Here is a 21324-nt window from a genome sequence, read left to right as displayed (position 1 = left end):
CTTGTACCACCCCCACCCCCCCAAAAAAACCCTATCTTAGCACTGTGTTCGGTTCATTGAATATAGCTTTTCCACACGCTGAAATTAAATTGTTCTGGTTCAGAATTTTCTTGGCTCAAGGAAAGGAAAGGGAGGATTATTCCAAGACTTCCACAGAGAAACATCCAGAAAGCAATTTAACACGATAAGTCTAATGTTCTAGAATTAGAGTTCACGCGGCACGAACTGCCTGCATATTGGAACACCCTTTGTTCTGAGACCACTCTGTAGGGTTGGTCCACACAGGCCAAGATTTTAGACTCAAAAAAACACAGCTGGGGTTTAGTATAGTTTAACCCGACTTAATAACCCTGAAAAGAAGTTAAAAAAAAAAAAAACAACACTAACTTATAAGAAATCTAAAAGAAAATTTTAAGATTAAAGAAAAATTTTTTTAATGTTTATTTAGTTTTGACAGAGAGCGAGAGAGCACAAGTGGGGGAGGGGCAGAGAGAGAGGGTGACACAGAATCCGAAGCAGGTTGCAGGCTCCAGACTCCGAGCTGTCAGCACAGAGCCCGACGTGGGGCTTGAACTCGTGAACTGCAAGATCACGACCTGAGCCAAAGTCGGACGCTCAGCTGACTGAGCCACCCAGGCGCCCCTAAGATTTTTAAATACAACTTGCCTTTTAATTAAACAAGTTTTCCATAGAACTTTAAAATATGAAAAGTAAGTGTGCCTGCATTTCCCCATAAAGCACACACAGATAAGTTTAGGTCTAAGGAGCATTAGCAAGGCATCAGGAAATAGTCACCTGAAGTTATGTATTGAGAAAACACAGTCAAGTCTTTAATATGAGAGTGACATAACAGAGCTACGTGGTAAAATACTAGGTCCCCCGCCAATGAACAGTAGGGCTCCTGTTTCTCTCATCTTCCTGGGGAAAGAGGAATTAAACTTCCAAGAGTTTACACATGTGCTAAATAATCAGTAAGCAGTGTTACGAGGGGTGTTCAGAGTTCTGGATGGGATGTGAAGGGACCTGTCCCCGGATCTCTTTAACCGGAGGGGCTCTGGGCAAGCCACGGCCCAGGCCACAGTTTCTTTGTAAAGTGGCTGAATTAGGGAGGTGGTTTCTAAAATACACACCTCACATACCAGTAACGATGCATTAACCAAGACTGGGCAGAGCAGAGGTAAAGGTCTTGCTGTTGTTTTCGTTTTCAAGGGTAATTCCCACTAGCCAGACGTCTCAGACAAAATTTGTTTTCCGCCTTGAAGCATATATTTGTATTTATGGCAAAGGCAAGTCTTAGCTAAAAAGTTGGAACTGAAGGGTCAAGAAGCCGACTGCCTGATACAAATCAGACACTGAGTGTTTTGTTTTGGTTTTCTTTTTGGTTTCACAGGCTTCTCTGGAAACAACCACCTCAGTGAAACTCCAGAATTCTGATCCTCTTCATGGGCATCAACTGGGTACTGAGCACGTTCATTATGATGCGTCAATTAAAAAAATGAAATGGGTAAGAGAAGTCAGATGTGAGTGAGCTGTGGGTAAATGTTGCTAGGCGGGCCGGGCGGGGATACCTGGCGTACAGGGTAGAGAGTGTGAGGTGACAGGGGAATATGGAATTGAGTTGTGAGGTCCAAGTTCAAGGTCCAGGGCTGCTACTGAGGACCCCTGTGGCCTCGCCTCACTTCTCTTTTCTAACCCTTGTTTCCTCGCCTATACAAGGAAGGCATCGGTCTCTGCATCCTTTTACCTGCCTAAGTAATCCAAGGAGAAATTCTGCCCCACGGGATGTCACTTTTGTTTTGGAGTTTGACTCTCAGGAGCACTGAAGCTAAGACTACAGAATCAGAAGTTCTGTGTACATTGGATGACAACCGTAGATCAGGCAGAGATCTAGGCCAGTTAACCTGTGCTATTTTCTTTCTCACAACCGTGGGAGATACCTGTTTACCCGCAGAAAAGAACTCAGGTATACCAGCAGTAATAATAAAAATTAAGGTTTTCTTTCCACAGGTCAGTTTTTATGTCTCAGCTGTGATTTGATGGCATATGAACATTTTTAACTTTTAACTTTAATTTAATTTGATTTTTTAAAAAGTTTGTTTATTTACCGTGAGAGTGACAGCGACACAGGGAGTGGAGGAGGGGTGGAGAGAGAGGGAGACAGAGAATCCCAGGGCTTGAACTCCCCACACCCAGAGATCATGACCGGAGCAGAAACCAAGAGTCGGATGTCTAAGTGAACCACCCAGGTGCCCCAGCTACGATTTGATCGTCTACGAACATTGTTTAAAAAGTCACGTATGACATTGCTGTTGTGCGTTGGATTGTGTCCCCTCCAAATTCCTCTGTTGAAGGTCTAACCCCAGTACCTCTGAACGTGATCTTATTTGGAGATAGGATCTTTTACGGAGGTAATTAAATTAAAATGAGGTCATTAGGGTGGGCGCTAATCTGACTCTAGAAAGGGGAAATTTGGACAGAGACACACACATACAGGGAGAACACTGTGCGAACAGAAAGCTAGCCATCTACAAGCCAAGGAGAGAAGCCTGGAACAGATTCCCCCTCCCAGCCCTCAGAAGGAAGAAACCCTCCAACACCTGGTAGCTTCCGCCCCTGCGAGACCATACTTTTCTGTCGTTTAAGTCGCTCATCTGTGGCACTTGGGGATAGCAGCTCTAGCAGAGTAACACGATTGGCATCTTCCGAACAATGATTGTGCATTATGCCTTATATCCTACTGTGTATCAAACACTTACATAAACAAATCAAGGCATTTTCGACGCGAAAAACGTGAGAGCTGGCCAAATGGGCACTGGGAATGGGCTGACAGTGGGGAAACGGCCCTTAGCTGCAATACAGTTATAGTTTGTGTTTTGTTTAAGTTTACGTATATAAATACGTAAATACGTATATAAATACGTTTGAGAGAGACAGAGACGGCGTGAGCGGGGGAGGGGCGGAGAGAGAGGGAGACAGAGAATCCCAGGCAGGCTCCGCACTCTTCGTGCAGAGCCTGACAGGGGCCCGGAACTCATGAACCATGAGATCACTACCTGAGCCATTTAGGTGCCCTGTGTAGTTTTAAAAGAAATTCGTATCTCTCTGCTCACTGGCCAACTTCCTCCCCACCGAATCCAACACACAATATAACAGAAATGATTCAACAAAGCACCCAAAACACAAACCAGTGTAAAAACCTAAAGAAGCTGGAGATGGGGAGGGCACACACTTAGGAAGACCCGTGGCCCCCCTCTCTGTCTGGGTATCATACACGCCGACTCGGCACAAGAGTTGGGGTCACGTCTCCACCCGCCGTGCCACGCCAAGCACGTGTAATACACCCCTCTTAGTAATTGGAAGAACTTTCCCCCAAATACAAGCAAATGCAGCAACAACATACTGTTATTTCATATCACAAAAAAGTTAGGCTACATTGATTCTCCCTATGAAAGCACTTTTTTCAGAAATGAGAGATGCTATGGAATGGAATGGTGAATGCACATTAAAATAAGCACTGATTACTTGGAGCAAATTGATATCGTTTCCAAAGATAAAACCCAGACTCAATCCAGCATCATTTTTTCCCAAATGCCTTATCTGGCAAAGTTGAGAAGTGAGTAAATTTTACAAAGCCATTTTAAAGGAATGCAAACGTTCTGAACTTAGAAATATTCATTAAAATCAATCTCCATTATCTTTTTTCTTAACAAGCTTAGAATTAAACACAGTCTCTAAGTACTGACAGTATTTATGGCTCACCCAAAGCCCAGACAAAGGCTGGACTCAAACAGTGCAAGGAATAGGAAGGAAGAAAGCTTGAGTTAACTACGTAGGCCAGGCAAGTGGATGTGGCCTCAGCGAAAACGGGATTCTGCAAGACTTAACTTTTCAAAGACAGTGCTAGAATGTTCAGTGAAACTGATAGACCAGTGGTTCCGGCAGAATTTGATGCTTTCAAAATAGTGAGGGGGAGTGGAAATGTTCTTGCCATGCACAGAGTTGAGCAGAGTTTTGCAACTTGGATATCAGCAGTTAATTAATTTTTTTCCTTCATATTTGACATAGTAGCTTGTCTGTATGTTATTTACATTAAACCTGATCTACCTAGCTTCCCCAGGAGAGTTAAAAGTAATAACGTAGGCTTTACAGAGCTATGCAATAATCCTTTTTGTAGGGGACAAAATAAAAATTTAGTTACATCCACCCCATTTCCATCCTGCACACCAAAACTTGAGCTTATTACCTTATTTCACAATATTCAAACATTTATTCTTAAATGGAAGCCTTCTTCTTTCGATGCATTTCTTGTGATCGTAAGTTGTTTAATCAAGAAAAATTCTGAAACACTGAAAATCTTATCCATCAGTCAAGATTTCCTGAAACTCTAGAAAGGGGCTGGTGAGGATTCTGGCAGTAAGAGAGCTATCAGTCGTATTATTTATTGTTCACATACTTGGTTAACACACACTCGCCTTTCGTTCAAGGGATTCATAAAGTTTCACATGGTTTAGAGATGAATCAAGTATGAAGACTTTAAACAATATTCCTTCCAACTCTCAGACTCTGATTCAACACAGTATTTCTCATAATTGCCTGCTGAGAAGAGACAGCTAGGGGTAATTGTTGAAAATACAGACTCCCGTGGGGCGCCCGGGTGGCTTAGTCGGTTAAGGGTCTCACTCTTGATTTCAGCTCAGGTCAGGATCACACGGTTCTTGAGATCAAGCCCAGCATGGGACTCTGCTGTCAGCAGGGAACGTGCTTGGGATTCTCCCTCTCCCCCTCTTTCTGTGCCCATCCCTGCTCTCTCTCTCTCTCTCAAGAAAAAAAAAAAAAAAAAAAAGGAAAAGAAAAGAAAATACAGACACCCAGTCCCTTGTCTTGGAAGCTGATTCTGTAGGAATGAGGAATGGAGGGACTCTGGGCTCCTTATCACTGTACAAGTCTGAGAAATACTTTATCCTCTGACTCTTAACCTTGGCTGGATATTGGAATTGCTTTTGGAGAGAAAAAATAGTAGTGAGCCTGGGTCTCTCTCCTACAGATTCCAGCTTTAGTAGTCTAGGATATGGCCTGAGCCTTTGGATTTTTAGAAGCTTCCAGTTGATTCTAATGTGCACGCAAGGTTGAGAATCACTGATCTGATTGAACTGACAGTCAATTAAGTGAAACATGTGAGAGCAATATTTAACATTTCCGTTAAGATATTCAAAGTACATCATTTGAATGCTTGTCAATGTGTTGAGAAGGGAAGAATGGACATTATCTTTCTTTTACAGAGCAGCAAACAAAAACTCAGAGGGGTGAAGTGGCTGGATAGAGGTCTTACTCGAAGCAGAATGACAGGATTGGTAGGCTATTTCTGAGGTATTCTATTACCTTACCTATGTTTCTTTGCTCCTCGCTGGCTCCCAGCTGTGCCAGCCTCCCTTTAAAAACAAACCAAAACAAGGCTTTTGGTTGCCAAAGCTTCTCTTACTTGAGCATTTTTATTAATGATAGTACTGATAACCACCACAGCAGTGGTTAGCATCAGATCTTTTCTACACATGGTGCTAAGTGCTCTGCATGCATTATCTTAATTGCCTCAAAGACTTCCTGAGGTACGTTATCCTCCCTATGTTATAGGTGAGGAAACTGAGGCTTAGAGAGTAAGTAACTCGCCAACGTCACATTCCTACGGAATACTCTTCTTGTCCTTGAAGTCAACCAAATTTCAGCAAGGGTCAGAGAGGAAAGAATCTGATAAAGTAAGTCAGAGAAAGCTATTATGGATATGATATGATAGTCATATCCATATTATGGATATGATATGATATCCATATGGATATGGATATGATAGTCGTATCTAGAAAGCTAAAGTTGTAGCCTTCGTGCATTGTATTGCCACTCCTAACATGGGGAGTCAATCTTTTAAAAAAATTCCAGAGCCAGCCATCCAAAAACATGAGTATCTAGCACTTGATGAATTCACTTGGAGAAATCATGGATTGTTAATCCTTATTTTATTTCTGGAAATGTTATTTCTCTTTTTATGTAAAGACTATTTGGAGATCGGATCACTTTGACCAAAGTGTGCAATATCCAAACTTCGTTTGTACAGAAAAAAATCATGCCTTTACCACCTAGCTGGTCTCATTGCTAAAAGTGCTAGTTTATTTATTTATTTAATTTAATTTTAGTTTTTTACAACTTTCTTAAATTATTTATTGTTTCATTTACATCCAACTTAGCACATGGTGCCACAATGATTTCAGGAGTAAATTCCTTAGTGCCCCTTACCCATTTAGTCCATCCCTCCTCCCACAACCCTTCCAGTAACGTTTGTTCTACATATTTAAGAGTTTCTTATGTTTTGTCCCCTGTTTTTATATTATTTTTGCTTCCCTTCCCTTATGTTCATCTGTTTTGTATCTTTAAAGTCCTCATATGAGTGAAGTCATATGATATTTGTCTTTCTCTAATTTCACTTAGCACAATACCCTGTAGTTCCATCCACGTAGTTGCAAATGGCAAGATTTCATTCTTTTTGATTGCCAAGTAATACTCCATTGTATCTATGTACCACATCCTCTTTATCCATTCATCCATCGATGGACATTTGGGCTCTTTCCATACTTTGGCTATTTTCGCTACCTTCCTGCTTTGTCTATGCCTAAGGTAACCCTGCCTTCTCACAGACAGTCATAGTACAGTCATAGTACACTGATTTGGCATCAGAAGGCTTGGGTCTGGGTCCAAAACACCTTTTTTTTTTTTTTTTTTAGCTTTGGGGTCTTGAGCCAGTTGCATCCAGATGTGGCTTAATGTTCTGAGAGAATCAGACCCAGTTGGAACATTAATAAACATTCTCATATCTATTTTTTAATGTTTATTTACTTTTGAGAGACAGAGAGAGAGAGAGAATCTGAAGCAGGCTCCAGGCTCAGAGCTGTCAGCACAGAGCCCGACATAGGGCTCAAACTCACAAACGGCGAGATCATGACCTGAGCTGAAGTTGGACGCCCAGCTGACTGAGACACCTAGGTGCCCCAGAAATTAGCTACAATTTTATGATGCCACAAAGGAGAGAAAGATGTAAAAAAAGAGAATCTATTCCTCTGATTGTGAAGACTATACTCTGGTGTGGGAATCCTAGCTGACTTCGTAAAATGTGAGGTTATGTAAAGATCGAGGGGGAATTATTTTTTTATGTATACTACAAAGAGAATAAGTCTAGTGAGTCAACCAACAGAAGCTTAGCCTATCCATCACCTTGTATATAAATCTCGATTTAGTCAACAAATATTAACTGAGCACTTACTCCGAGCTGGACACGGGGACTACAATGACCCTCCTGAAATGTCTCTGAGGTGGGGGAAAATGGTTGGTTCACTTAAGAAACTGGAAAATCAAGTATCATTGGTGTGTGGAGAACACGGGAGCGGGGGTAGGATCTGAGGCCATGAAACCCTTCAGGGGCCAGGTCATACAGTCCTCTTGGGGGATGATAATGAGTATGGATTTTATTTTAAGTCCAATAGGAAGTCATGAGGAATTTGAGGCAGAGAAGCAGAATGATCTGATTCGTGCCTTCATGTAATTCCTATTGTGTGTGGAGAAGGGATATTGTAGACAGTGATAACCTTTCTCTTCCCAAGCAATCCTTGTGAAAAAAACAGAGCTTATGAAGCAATCTGCCCATGTTTTTAAAGTAATCCTCCATGGGCATAATCCTTTATATTTTTGTAGAAAGAGTAGCTCTTACATTCTCAATGGGACCGATTTATGGATATATAGACAATTGAGCATTAACCTGCCTAGCTGAGGACAGCATTGCATTTGACGACACTTTTTGTCAAAATAAAAGACAACAGAGCCCTTTCAAATCACTGTCAGTGAAATGCGTGTCTTCAGCTCTCTCTCTCTCTCTTTTTAAAAGTCTATTTATTTATTTTGAGAGAGAGAGAGAGAGAACGTGCTAGTGTGCGAGCCGGGGAGGGACAGAGAGAGAGGGAGACAGAATCCCAAGCAGGCTCCGCGCTGTCAGCACAGAGCCCGATGTGGGGCTCGATCTCACAAACCATGAGACCATGACCTGAGTCGAAATCAAGAGTCGGATGCTTAACTGACTGAACCACGAAGGTGTGCCTGGTTCTCTCTGTCATCAGGGAAAGGTGCTGTGCTGAAAGTGAAAGAGATCCAGCCACATGTGACCTCCTCTCAGGTGGAGAACTGAGAACCCCATGCTTCCTTGTTCTGGGCAGAAAACAGTACACAAAACACATGGGCGCCTACCTAGGATAATGGATTGGCATACCAGTGTCAGTGCCCATCGTAACAGAACTCCTAGCACGCCCGAATACTGTACATAAAAGTTAAGACACCCAAACTGTCCCCAAGCCAGCTCAGAAATAAATTCTCCACCCTTACGTACTCTTCCGTTTCCATGGCGCAGATGGGGGCAGGAAAACCGAAATGTTCCGTATAATGTAGAGTTGAACACGTACAAATGTGACAACGTCCATTCTCTTACAGCTCTAAAAGGCCAACTCTCTTTACCCCACGATGGTTTTCTTTTCAGGCTTCAGTTCAATGCAAAGCATGTTTCGGTTGGGTTGTGAACTCCAAAACCTGTTCACAGAGGCTTGTCCTGGAAATGCCGACAGATGCCTCACTGCAGCCACACTCCCGGGCACCGCTATAGTCATCAGTTTTAATGAGAGCTGTTAATATCACCTCCATCAGAATGGTTGCCCTGGGCTGACGTTCTGGGCCGTGCACAGGTGCTCTCGGCCAAAAATGTAATGTAGGTTATTACATTATCAATGAGGCACAGATGTGCTTTCTGTCTGAACTCAAGGTGGTGCTCCTGCCAAGTGCATAACTCTTTCAGGGGGCCCAGGTCTGTTTGTATCAAAATGCTGTTCTAGCTCAGTGAACCTGAGAACTGCCTTCTGCTTCCCCAGGACACGAGTTTAGAAAACATGGCTGAGAATGCAAGGAGGCTGGGCTCTCGAAAGCAGGTGTAGGCTTTCTTAAGAACACACCATCCCGCTCTCCATCCATTGCCTTTTTAGTGAGTGTTCCAACCATGGCGTGTTCATTCATTGACTTACCAGGTTTTCCCTGGGCAGCTACCTGGGGCCAGGTACTCAGAAGAAGTCAAAGGTGAATTTACCAAGGAGTTTGCCCCCAGGTACCCTGTAATGATCTCTACTGTTTTTGATCTTCTCTTCCAACTTCTTCAGATTTGTCTCTCAAAATCCACACCTCCACTGACTTCCTCTGAAGCTCTAGTCTTAACATCACGGTGTTTTTCCACAAAGTTGGATGTTTACCCAATTTTACATCCCCAGCATCTCCTTTTTCCTAGTTTGAAACTCCCTTTTCACTGTTTTTTTTTAATTTTTTTAATGTTTATTTATTTTTGAGAGAGAGGGAGAGCGCGCACGAGCGAGCAGGGGAGGAGCAGAGAGAGGGAGACAAAGAATCGGAAGCAGGCTCCAGGCTCTGAGCTCTCAGCACAGAGTCCGAAGCGGGGCTCAAACCCACAAACCATGAGGTCATGCTCTGAGCTGAAGTCGGACGCTTAACAGACTGAGCCATCCAGACGCTCCATCACTGAACTTTTTGTTATTCAACTTGGTCCCTGGGATCTATCTATCTGATCTATCTGACTTGTAGATTTTCCTTAAAGCGGCAGCAGCCAGTCCTGCAGTTAGCCTAGCATCCTACGTTGGCACTGCTAAGCCAGTATGGACGCTTGGGTGCTGAGAACTGGCCTTGAGAGGCACGGAGGAGCCACCACCCATGTGGTCCCACACCTGCCTATGTTCTCAATATGACGCATCCCGTCAGGGATAGAACAGTGGCTCAAGGAGGCCACAGGGCTTCTCCTCTGTGTGAGGAAGCACATTTCAAATTGATCCTGACTTTGAGAGTGACATTGCCTTGCCATCCTGGAAAATTTATCTCTTGTACAGAAGCTAAATGACGAGGAGGTCGGTACACTGACCACAGTACGGTCTCCCTACTCTCATTTCAGTTTCAAACACAGAGATGAACAAACACAAGGAAGATACCAGGAATGTCTGTATATGTGGGCGTGTGTGAGCTTGGGAAAGTGTCCAGAGCTTTTGGGGTATCTGAGAGCACCCAGCTGAGGAAAACATGAGAAAAACACAGTCGGGACCTGACATTATTCAATCCTTCTGTTCTTGAGCTTGCTCTTTATCCCCAACTGTTAACCAGAGATGACAGAAGGATCCTGAAGACAAATGGGTGCTCTTCTTCTCCATTTTCTTTCCACCTGCACCCTGCACCCTGTGCCTGACTTCACTCCCTGCCCCCTCTCCCTGATTCCCATTCCGCGTTTGACTGATGGTTTGCAGCGGCAGTTTGAAGGGATGGCTGGTGGCATTAACCCTGTTGTCTGTCTCCGTACCCTCCGGGGATGAGGCTGTTGCTGGGAAGCACAGGACTGTCATTCCTGTAGTTGCTGGGAGCCCCAAAGACCCAGCCATCAGCAGTGCCCTCATGGCACAGTGGCTGTTCTACATGGCTGGCCTTGTTATGAAGTGAATCTCTTGACAGGCAATTTGCTGCTGCCACCTGTATCTAGAAATCTTTGCTAAGACTGCAAAATGCGTCCAGCCTCCTCCCTGCTCCCAGGTCTAGTTTTGGCGACATGCTTGCTTCCAATTACTGTACCTTACCCTGTTTGCATTTCTGTTTGGTGCTTGAAATATTCTGATCACCTCTCCTTTCTCCTGGGCAGATAGGCACATGTTTTATCACTGGGAGGAAGGCAAGGGCATAAGGGACCTAACAGATGATAATAGAAAGTAAGTGTCAAACTGATGTGCTTCTGACTCAGGAAGACCTGGGGCTGCATCAGGTCCCCTGGTGGGAATCTGAGTTTGGCTGAAATACAGAAATGGGAAGGCTGACTTTCCATCTAGCGATTTACCATTGACTTTCCATGGTCAAAACCAAGTGAAAATCTTCCTGATGATTGCCTCAGCAATAGAAAATTGAAGCAATGCATTTTTTTAAATTATTTATTTACTAGAGAGAGAGAGAGAGAGAGAGAGAGAGGAGGGAGAGTGCACAAGCAGGGGAGGGGCAGAGAGAAGGAGAGACAGAATCCCAAGCAGGCTCCTAGCCATCAGCCCACAGCCTGATGTGGGGCTTGACCTCATGAACCACGAGATCATGACCTGAGCTGAGACCAAGAGTCAGATGCTTAAGGAACTGCGGCACCCAGGCGCCCCTTAAAAGTTTATACATTAATATTTACAAAGCTTTTTCAGGAGCTTTATCAACTACTATGCGGATTCAAGACAAGGCACATAAGGAACTGATTAATGTTATCATACTTCCATATCAAACATTAAGTATAAACTGTATCCTAAGATTTTGGGAGGAAGGAAGAAGGCAACTAGATGACTAATGCGAGAAGTTAAGTGATATGTAAAAATAATTTAGATTCAAATTATAAATCCTTTCCAATGAATTTCACATAATGGAAAAATCAAGCATCTTCAAGTTTCACGCAAATTAAAAGAAACATGAAAATGGTATCCTCTAATTTCAATTCTTCTGGTACTTTCAAAATGTATATTTCAAATAGATATACATCTTAGATTTAAGCATGGACTAAAGAAAAGTGTTGATCCGTAAATATGCTACTTTGTTCAGAAATTAAAAACTAAGGAAGTAATCATTTTAAAAGCCAAGCGTTATCATGCTTTTAAAGCATGTTACAATGATGAAAAGTACCTTAGTCTTTAAAAGATCTTATCATCCAAAAGTCTTCCCCCAGCAGACAAGGTGTGGCTCACTCTCAGAGTAAGGGGCACCCTCTGTGAGATCCAAGGTCTTCTGTATGTCAGGGGAGCCCATCTCCAGCCATATTTTTTGCCAGGCATCTCTTCTTTTCCATTGACCTTGTGGTTCATTTATGCCGTTAATAAAATTGCATTAAGTCACATGTGTGACAGGTTCTGGAGGTATAATGATGGTTAGGACAGACCTAGCCCTGCCTCCTGGACTGTATGGGAACGGGCAGCGAGACAAGCATTGGCAACGGAACCAGGGCCAGATGGGAGAAGGAGTTACTCCTTGTTGGGCCTTCAACAGGAGCAGCTCGCTAACATGCTCGTTGGTGAAGACAGTAGAGGGCGGGGCATTGTGCCCTCGTTCTCAGAGAAGAACCTCAGAGAGGTGTCTGCACTTCCTCTCTCTCTGTCCACACAGTTCATTAGAAATCCGAGGACATTTTATACAACTGGCATCAGCAACCTTGCTCCTTCTTAGAATTTTGGTTTGGTCTTGACCGACTCCAAGTTCTACTGGAACAGGAGTTGCCCCTTCATCATGGGTGCAAACACCCCCTTCACCCTTGCCGACAACGATCCTTGAGTGCTATCTAGTCAGGACATATGTACAGCTAAGGTAACAGAATTGAATGGGAAACGGGAAAAACACCAGACTGTTTGCACTGGTATGTGGTAACCATGAAATAAGCAAACGCTTGATTTTGTTGACTGAGGTCAATACGAAAGCTGTTGCATCTCTTATTAACAACTTTCCGGACATTTGATGCGTGCCTTTTGGAAACACCTCGAGCTGAGCCCGTTGTTCGGAAATGTCAGAACGTTCCATTCTGGTAAGCATTTGACTCCGAACTCTGTGAAGCGCAGCTAAAACGTGTGAGGGGAATGGAAAAGGCTAAAACTGGAAGCTGAGTCAGTAGACAGTGAAAACATTCTGAAGGGGCTTTCTGGTTTTGGTTGATTACAGGCTTGAATTTATGATCGAGGGAGAGAAGCCCACCCATACTTTCCACTCATGCCTTCTTTTTATGGTCTCCTTCTAAATGCAAGGAGCTGCTTGCATCGGGGCAAGTACTTTTTTGCCTACGGGGTAAGGTGATCTCAGAACACTACGGCCTGAATTGGCAGGGGAGCAGTGTGTGCTCCTAATGGAAGGTGTCAACGATCTCATACCTAAACTCTTGCTTCTTTTTCCATTTACCTCCCACAAGAGTATGTTGTCAAACTAAAATATGGACAAGTCGTAGTTACATAGAGGATAAGGGCACAGACTTTGGAGTTCTGAGGTTTGTATCACGGCTCCAACTACGATTAATGCTGTGACTTTGGGCAAGTCGGTTAAACAACTGCGAGTCTCAGTTTCCACCTCTGTAAAATGGGGGTAAGAAACATGTCCACTCAGGGGCTTCCTGTGAGGATTCCATGAGATAATGACTCCAAATCGCTTAGCTTAGGGCCCCGTGCAGACACGGTCCACAAATGCTACACCATTATTATTGAAAATGGTGTCAAGCCTTTGTGGAAAAAAATCGGTGCTTTAGTTAGGATTCTTCAGTTTTGCTGGTTCTGACAATGGCTCAATCTAGCACAAGCAAGGAGTTAATGTGCATTCCAACAAGTTAAAAGTGGGAAAGCCAAGTACTTATTAAGTTTCTCATTTTCTTTATTTACTATTACTCATTTCACAAACGTCTGTGGAGCTCGGCCATCGGTGAACCATCGGGGGAGTAGAGATAAAAATAACAGTCCCCATCTTCCAGGATCTTGAAGTCCAGAGGAGAAGATCAATAAGCAAGCTGACAATGACAGTATAGCATTCACACTTAAGAAATGCATTTTGGCAGACCTATGCTTTGCAAACACAGCAAAAGCATATTCTTCGTGAGAGAAGAGAACCAGAAGGATTACAGGCTCACTGAAGTTGAACATTCTAATTCTAAAGAAATGGAGGAGGGAAGTCAGGAACACAAGAGAGATTACCTCAGCCCTGCCTCGTACCCTGCCCAGTTCCCAAACTGAAGACTGTCTCCTGCCCAGGCTTCAATGTCATTCTTTGGTCTCTAAGGTGAATGTGGCCCTTGGCAGGAGTTCACGGAGCTCTAGGGCAACCCTTTGTGACTCAGGTTCACGCCGAGTTTGTAGCCAGGGCAGCTTTGACCACGTGCCCCAGATCTGATACCTGCTCCTCTGTCCCAGATTCCCTGAATATTTAGTGTTAGGGATCAGAAGTAGGCTCTTTTCTTCTTTGTATATATATCGAAGGACTTTAGTCCTAGCTCTGAGCTTTGTTCATATGAGTGAACTCCTGCTACCTCTTAAAGACTTTACTGATGAACCTTCTTGCCTCCTTGGCTTTATTTATTTATTTATTTTTTTGGTAAGCAATGGCTTTATTGAGATATAATTCACATAGCATACAATTCACTCATATAAAATGCAAAATTAAAAAATAAAATGTATAATTCCAATGACTTTTAGCATATTCACAGAGTTGTTACACCATTGGCACAATCAACTTCAGAAGATTCTCATCATCCCGGAGAGAAACTTTTGCATTCCTTAGCTGTCACCCCAATCCTCCCAGCCCCCCACCCCTCCAGCCTCTGGCAACCACTCTCTATTGTCTGTCATTATCAGTTTGCCTATTCTGGATATTTCACATAAGTGGGTGTTGCGGACTGAATTATATCTTCCTAAATTCATATGTTGAAGCCCTCACTAACCCCCAATGTGGCTGTAATTTGGAGACGGGGATTTGAAAGAGGTAATTAAAGTTAAATGAGGTCAGAAGGGACCTGGCCCAATAGCACTTGTGCCCTTATAAGAAAAGAAAGATATGGGGGATATGTGTGCATAGAGAAGATGCCATGTGAGGGAACAGTGAGCAGATAGCCATCTGCAAGCCAAGGAGAGACATCTCAGGAGACAACAAACCTACCAACACCTTGGTCTTGTACTTCTAGCCTCCAGAACTACGAGAAAACAAATTTCTGTTGTGTAAGCCACCCAGTCTGTGGTATTGTGTTATGGCATCCCTAGCAGATTAATATACTAGATTCATACAATATGTGCCTTTTGTGTCTGGCTCCTTTCATTTAGCAAAATGCTTTCAAGGTTTAATCCATACTGTAACATGTATCAATACTATATTCTTTTTGATGACAAGTAATTTTCTATTATATGAATGTACCACATTTTGTTTATCCATTCATCAGTTAATGAACATTTGGGTTGTTCCCACCTTTTGGCTATTATCAATAATGCTGCTATAAACACTGATGTACAAGTTTTTGTGTGCACATATGTTTTTATTTCTCTTGTCATATGTATTTTGGGTATATATACATATCCGGAGTAGAATTTATGGGTCACATAGGAACTCTATGCATAACCTTCGAGAAACTGCCACGCTTTTTGCTGAAATAGCTGCACCATTTTACATTGTTACTAGCAATGACTGAGGGTTCCAATTTCTCTGTATCCTCATCAACATTCGTAATTGTCTGTCTTTTTGATTAGAGCCATGCTAGTTGGGTTTCAAGTACATCTCATTGTGGTTTTGATTTACCTTTTCCTTAATAACTAATGACATTGAGCATCTTTCTTCATAAGCTTATTGGCAACTTTTATGTCTTCATTGGAGAAATGGGTTTTTTTTTCAGATTCTTGGCCTATTTTAAAATTAGCAAATAGTTTTTAGCTTAACTTTTGTTTATGACGGGGTTGCAATCATTCTTTATATATTCTAGATACAAGTTCCTATCAGACACCTGATTTACAAAACACTGTCCCATTCTATGTGTTGTTTTTTTTCACTTTCTTGATGGTGTTCCTTGAAGCACAAGAGTTTTAATTTTGATGATGTCTAATTTATCTATCTCTTCTTCTGTTGCTTGTACTTTTGGTGTTTTATCTAAGAAACCATTGTCAAATCTAAGATTAAAAAGATTTACTTATAGGTTTTCTTCTACCAGTTTTATATTTTTAGAGCTTACATTTAGGTCTTCTATTTGATTGAGTTAATTTTTTATCTATGGTGTGAGGTAGGGGTTTGACTTCACTCTTTTGCATGGGAATATCCAGTTATCTCAATACTATTTGTTGAAAAGACTATTCATTCCCCCATTGAATTGTCTTGGAACTGTTAATGAACTTGGAACTATACATTGACCAAAATTAAAGAATTTAACTCTGGACTCTCAAATCTATTCCACTGATCTATCCATCTATGTTTATGCCAATACAACACTGTCTTGATTACTGTAGCTCTGTAGTAGGTTTTGAAATTGAGACTCGTGAGTCTGCCAACTTTTTCTTTTTCAAGATTGTTTTGGCTATTCTGGGCCCCATGAAGCTCTTTAGGCTCTTGAAGGATAGCCTTTCTCGGGTGTCTTCTGCTAGGATCTACCTGCTGCCTGAGGCATATGAGGGTGGCCTGTAAATCTGCCAAGATTACCACATGGGCTGGTCACCATATGCCTCAGTATTGGTTAGTCTGCCTGAATAGACTTTTTCATGACCCCAGAATTGGATCTTGTGAATCCAATCTCTTGACGGGTAACTTGAAGGGGTGAAGATCTATTTCTAAGCCCAGCTCTCATGGTGTTTCAAATAGGATTGATGTTTTAGGTCTGATGGCTCACTATGGAATCCCAAGAATTAATTAGGTTTGATAGACAACTTAGTGTAGCTATGTTGTGGCTGTCGTTTTTGAATTATAAAAGTAGTATATTACATCCTTAAAAAATGGCAAGCAGATAAAAAATTCACCCAAATCAGAACCCACTTGTTAAAATTAAAATGTAATTATCAATGATCTAATGCATTACTGTAGATATGCCTTTTTTTTCCCCTGTAGAAGTAAGTTTTTGTATCACTTTTGGAAGCTAAATGGAATTGAGAATTGCATTTGTTTTTTTTTTGTTTTTTTTTTTTTAACCTATGGTTTTCCCTAGGGTTTGAAAGACACACATATTTTTGGAGGTGTAATCAAGCAAAAATCATACTTCGGGCCTAGGAAATTTTCTTATGTCATAAGGGTACAGTCATAGGAATGTATTCACCTGGACTTACTCTGAAGATAGGCTGAGACTTAACATGTACTTTGTCTTTATATTAAACCTTTTCCTCTCCAAGAGAATACATGCATTTCCAGACACATCATCTAATCCTTTTTATCATTGTAAAGACTGGCTACACATGTTTAGGTTAAATCGCTTCGGCTTCCTAGGCACGGAGTAGAACGTGCCACACCATTTATTGAAACCCGGGCTCTGGCAATCATTATGCTCAGATTTTCTTCAGGTTGACCAGCAAGGGGCACTAAAGCATAGCATCTCTTTCCCATTTCCACCCACCAACAGCAGACAGTTTCACTAAGCAAGTAACTGGGCATGAATCTGGAAGCAGTGCAGTCTTTAGTCAGATCAAAACACTGGTGGAGGTCTCTCTGATATTTTTCGAAGGTATTAATATTTTTTAAATGAGAAACATTCTGATTGGGCAAAAAAAAAAAAAAAAAAAGGACAGCAAAACAATTTCAAAGACAGAATCACTCCTTGCTTTCAAGCCACAATTCTCCTGTCTCGTCGATACTATTAGGTAAACCAGCAGAATACTGTCATTGCTTTTCTGTGAATTACTGCATTTTTTTTTCCATCCCGAGAACATAATGGCCTAGCCACATAACGAGTTCCTAAAAGGATGGACTACTTGATGTTATGGTGACAAGCAATTATTATAGAGGCCTACTGGTTGGTCTTTTTTTCTTCCCTTTAAATTTTGCCTGCCTATTTATTTCCATCAACTACTAAGGATGACTCTCTTATTGTTTCAAATAAAGGATGCAATCTATATGCTAGGCACACATGATGAATAATTCCTTGTCATAACAAGGCAGGAATGTCCTTCAGAGACTGGCACGAAGTTACTGACGCTGTTTAGTGTTTGGTAATGGGGTTTTCTTTTTAATTTTAGCTTTTATCCCTGCTTAATCACCTCAAGGTACTGAAACACAAAGAATGACAGCATTCAATAATTAGTCCGCCAAGCTGGAAGCAAATGCCCATTATTCTTTCATTCTAAATCAAAGAAATAGTTTTTGGAAGCCCTGTCCACTTACCCATATTATAGAAACGGTGCTTGTAAAGGCAATTAATGCAATATTAACAGGCAGTTAAAGGTCAGAGTGTAGTATTTCGAGTAAAATTGTATTCATTCTTTTAGACGAGTTTTCTTGTAAGACTTGGGTTTTTTGGACCTTGCTATTTGTAGCATGTGAGAATTGTATATTAAAACACATCACACACTTCTTCACTCACCTCATTAAAGCCCTCTTCCCCTCAAATACAACCCGAAGCCTCAAATAGCTGATTACTTGAGAACCCTTAAGGAGTCTTAGCTAGATGATGGATAGCTGAGAGTACAGTTTCTAATATTTTTCCCTTTGCTTGCCAGGATTAGAAATTGGAGAAGGTTGCAGAGCATGGACTTTTCAGGGGCTGAGACAGACATCAAGAGTGCAGTGAAAAAGAGCAAGAGAAAGGAAAGACCATGGATTCTCTGTTTTCTCAACATATTAGAGGTGTTCTGTCTTAGTTACGCAAGAGGCTTTTGATATGTCCCTCCCACTACCTGGGTCTTCTGTCCGACCCCAGGGAGATGGACACACAGATTGTAAATAACGGGCATGGTCAAGAGCACGGGGCCGGGAGTTAGTGTGTGGGGTGCACATTCTGGCTGTACGACCTTGAGCAAGCAACTGACCTAAGCCTCAGCTAATTCTGTACAGTGAATCCATCCAGTTAACAAAATATTCATTAAGTGTTCAATGCACCCGTGGGTGGGCATGCACGTGCACGTATGCACACACACACATGCATGCACCCACACGCACGCACACACCCACACGTGCATGCACGCATATGCTCACACACACTCTCATAAACATGCACGCCCACACACATGCACGCACACACACACGTATGCACACATACGGTCACACACATGCACGCACACACGCACACAAACGCGCTCACACATGCACACATGTGCACGCACACATATACACATGCACACACATGCACGCACACACATGCACACACACATATGCTCGCACACACATCTGTAGTCTTTTCACTTCGTATTCAGTCAGAGCAATGGCTTCTCTCCTCAGGGTAATTAAACTGCCAGTTATACATTTAGCAAAGTTGCCATTCGCTGCTCTAGAACCTGCTAACTTTTTTGCTAGGCGATAAGTTAAAAATGCAAATTTAGTTTCGCAGTCGGTGAGCCTTCTCTCAGAGAAAGCTGTTTTGCCGGCTTGCCCATTCATTCATTCATTCATTCTGTCATCAGTCATTCATCAGTCACTGTGAGCCAGGCCTTGTCCGAGATACATTCTTAAATTTTTATTACCCACTATGCTTCTCGGTGTATAAAATATTGAATCCTAATCGTAGATCCTGTACAAATTAGTTTAAAAGGACAGAATGCGACAAAAGGCATCGTTCGTTTGTTTGCTTTTCACATCCCCAGTGGTCGTCACTGACTGGCAGCTGACGATAGTTCTATCAACACTTCACAGCTTAAAGAAGCATATTTTCTCACGGTGTCCTTTGTATATGCTCGCCTTGGGAAACACACAGCTACAAATTATATGAAGATGCTTTAGAGCCAAATGAATCTCCTTCTGGGACTCATGGGGGAAACTGACTGCCTTAATAAACTGTCTTTTTGGCTTGATATAATTGAAAATGTTGCAAATGTGCTAAAAAGCAACGTTATACCAGCTGATAATGGAGTTGTGGGAAGCTAAGTTCCACCATCAAATATAGTCATCATTTCTTTAAAACCAACACAAGAACAGCGCCCCTCCCCCAAGCCCCCACCACAATGTACCTAAATCAGGAGGGAGTAGATTTTGAGAATCGGTACCTGTGTGGCATGAATTCTCAATTTTAATGCCCTGAATGAGCGATAAGTTTTGAGACTGCATTTGCTGTTTGTTGTTTGCCGAGCATCTAGTCTTTCTTCCTTTGATAATATTTCAACTCCTCTCTGGGGAAAGGTTTGTACTGGCTTTTGATTAAAAAACCAAATGAAACGAAACCAAACCAAACATAAAGCACCCCAGCAAGAAAATCCCCTTTACTGCCTTCTCTCCCAGTCTTTTGGGACCTTGTGCTGTGACTACTGTCCATTGCTCCCCTTACTGGGTTTCTTCCTTAGAGCTTCTCGCTGAGAAGGCCATATTGCTTGAGGGAAAGGCTTCCACTCAGCTCCATTGTTTGGTAATATAGAGAGCACTGTAAAAAATTAATTTTAACTATTTCTGACTTGTATCAATTGTCACTATTTAGGGGTGACCATGAGGTTTCTGCCAAGAATTTGAGGAAAAAAAAGGGGATTACCATTGAGAGTTAAATGGCAAAATCATTAGATCAGAGATATATAAAAAGTGCCTTCGAAAGAAAAACCCTGTTAATAATATTTAGCAATCACCATGACCAGAACAGGTGCTACGGTCCCCGACTTTAGTCCCGTCATTGCTGGCATACGGTAAGGGCTAGGATTTCCCAGGGAGAGAGGAGTCTGGATGGCCAGCATGACAAGTCAGGACATCAGTGCTCAGTGACTAGCATGAAAGTATGTTCATCATTTAACAACAGGTTGGCAGACCAAGACTTTCTAAGTGAATGGGACCTGAATCTTCTAAATAAATCTTCACTTTTATACCTAATTTTTTTTTCCAGAAGGTGTATTGTTTCCTTCAGAGATCCCACAAAGTTGTATAAACTCTAGGCCCCTACAAAAGCAGGGTTCAGACCCCCTGGTATGGCCACAACTCTGCACATGATGGCTATCAGCCAGCCAACAGGGCAGGATAGCAATGGTGGAAGGGATTTGGGATGGGCCAGCTCTGGCCATGCCCGGGGTTGCTACCCACTGTCTGCTGCAGAGGGCGCTCTTGCTCAAAGTTCTACTTGTCCCATCCATAGTGTCAGGAGATAAGATTCATGAGGCTATTGTTATAATTATAGCCTGGTATCATTATTATTTCTTATAAATCATAAATGTTTGATAGTTCATCAAATATTAATTTCTCCTATTTCATGCTTACCAAGAAACCTTCTGACTATAACTTAGCTCCCCCCGTGGCCGCCTGTGGTGTGCTGGCCATTGGCCTTAGGGTCTAGTTCCTTGGGCAGTTCTATTTCTCGGGAAAAATTAATAAACTGGCATTCTAGAGTACTAGTAATGATTCGAACTACTTGGCCAATTACTTGTTACCGAGAAACACTTTATGCTAAGTTATCCGAGCCTCTGAAGCTAGATTTTGGACCATGGCAAAGTGACTAAAATAAACATCCTGTCTCCAGAGACAGATACTCCACTGTATTGCTCTTGGCCTTCTTCCTTCATTTTCAGCTGCACTTTATTGGAACTGTTTATTTGTCTCCCTAGTAGATTGTAAACTCCTTGAGAACTGGGGCCATCTATATTT

At 42.2% G+C, this 21324-nt stretch overlaps 1 protein-coding gene across 1 annotated transcript in view; it reads right to left on the bottom strand.

Moving 5' to 3' along the window:
- The window catches only part of SASH1 (SAM and SH3 domain containing 1), a 314865-nt gene that overhangs the window by 257039 nt on the left and 36502 nt on the right, over positions 1 to 21324 (bottom strand). The gene's annotated exons all lie outside the window — the stretch shown is intronic.

This window comes from Panthera onca, chromosome B2, assembly GCF_046562875.1.
Source record: "Panthera onca isolate mPanOnc1 chromosome B2, mPanOnc1 haplotype 2, whole genome shotgun sequence".
NCBI lineage: Eukaryota > Metazoa > Chordata > Mammalia > Carnivora > Felidae > Panthera > Panthera onca.
The sequence above is the reverse complement of the archived record's forward strand: the minus strand, read 5'-3'. Positions and strand labels throughout refer to the sequence as shown.